The sequence below is a fragment of the Podarcis melisellensis genome, assembly GCF_964234715.1.
Source record: "Podarcis melisellensis genome assembly, chromosome: 5".
NCBI classification, from domain to species: domain Eukaryota; kingdom Metazoa; phylum Chordata; class Lepidosauria; order Squamata; family Lacertidae; genus Podarcis; species Podarcis melisellensis.
The window spans coordinates 83,500,856-83,502,492 of NC_138537.1; the positions used below are offsets into that span (position 1 = coordinate 83,500,856).

General features: G+C 37.6%; 1 long non-coding RNA gene across 1 annotated transcript; it reads right to left on the reverse strand.

Annotated features, from left to right (window-relative positions):
• Positions 1–227: 227 nt before the first annotated feature.
• LOC309371296 lies at positions 228–1,393 on the reverse strand. The gene is made up of 3 exons (XR_014169024.1): positions 1,271–1,393; positions 1,055–1,153; positions 228–970 (listed from the first exon to the last, which is right to left on the reverse strand). It is a non-coding gene; the product is annotated as an uncharacterized lncRNA (long non-coding RNA).
• Between the last annotated feature and the right edge of the window lie 244 nt (positions 1,394–1,637).

Consider the following 1,637-nt stretch of genomic DNA (forward strand, 5'->3'; position numbering starts at 1 on the left):
GTCAAAATGTAATTTTGCATTTATTTATTTTAGCTATTTTTGAACGGTTGCACATCACTGCATACTGCACACTATGCTTCTCATTCAAAAGGATACACTTCAGTGCAGTACTGTTAGTATCTGAATTATAACATTGCATAGCAATTGCACACCGATCCCTTCTGAAAAGTTAAACAGTATAATGTAGATTACTACCACACCTCATATGTGCAGAAATAAAAAAAACACCACAAGCGTATAGCATTTTATAAATTTTCCAAATAGTGAATGGGAGATGGAGAATGAGGGGATCCCAGAACTGTGCCTACTGCCCTTGAGGGGAAGCAATTGCAACCTCCTTTTTGAGATTTAGCAGGATCCATGTCCTCAGAAGGGACTACCTTGCCTGAAGATCTCATCCAATTCTGCTGCAAATTTTATTAGTTATGGACATTTTGTGTGTGTCTGTGCCCCTGGATCTATTTACTTATAATTTGGCAGGCTTCATCCACTCTGGAAGGGCTAGTATGTCTGCAAATTTCATTCACTTCTGTCTTTCATTCACTTCTCAATTGTGAATGAGTGGAAACGAAGCAGACTTGGACAAATCCTGAGCTGAATCAGACAGTCTACAAAGGCTGAGGGAGGCTATTTTCCAAAGTGCTGAATTGGAGTCCAAACAAAATATTGTGGTTAATGTACACCCCCACCAACTATTCCTGTACTCTAGTCAGATATGCAGCAGAAGGAAAACAGAGGTTCCTTACATTTCTGTTAAAACATTAGCCGTGGGAAGAGAGATGTGCAAGTTCTGTTATGAAGGCAAGCTTTTACAACTCCAGTTAAGGAACCTGGAAATCCATAATACTGGGGACGTTGGATATGCTTGGTTATTTGCTACTTTCCAACTCCAAATCTGCTTCTCTGTGACTTTTTCACATTTATATTTGAACTTTGTTACAAGACAATTTGGAAATATTAAGCATTTACTCTGAAAAAGAGAGAGAAAGGAAAGATATAGATTTTCTTGTTTTGATGAGGAATTGGACTATTATGGCTATAAGAGGGTACATACTTCATTGTTCCTTGAAAGTGCAATATGGCAGTATATCCAAAATCCTTATATTCCTTTTGGCTTTTTAAATGTACCTATAACTTTAGCTCTCAGAAGTCCCTAAAAAAACAAAACACAAACACAAACAAAACCCTGGTTCGAGCGCTAAAAATGTTGACCACAGCAGTCATCTGGAATATTCTTCTTTTTCTGCCAATGAAATAGAACATTACTTACCAAGATTTGTCAGCCAACATAAATTATACCTTCTTTGCAGTTGTTAGAACAGGATAGAAAAACGGCATTGGCCTACTGAGTCATCCATGCTTCCTTCATTTAATTCATATGTTGCCAACACCTGTGAAAACAATCGGCATCAGAGGCTTAAACGTTCTTTAGGGTATGCTGAAGCAAGAACTTAGTTGTCTGAGTTGGGTTTTTCTTTAGGTCTCTAAATTATTAGCAAATCTGAGAACTATGAAATTACTGTATATTTTAAGCAAGTTCATTCTGGGTTTGGATAATTTATTAGGATGAGGAAAAAACTGACACACTAAGGCAGTGTCAGGTGCCACAGGACTCATACTAAACAAGGCACTGATCC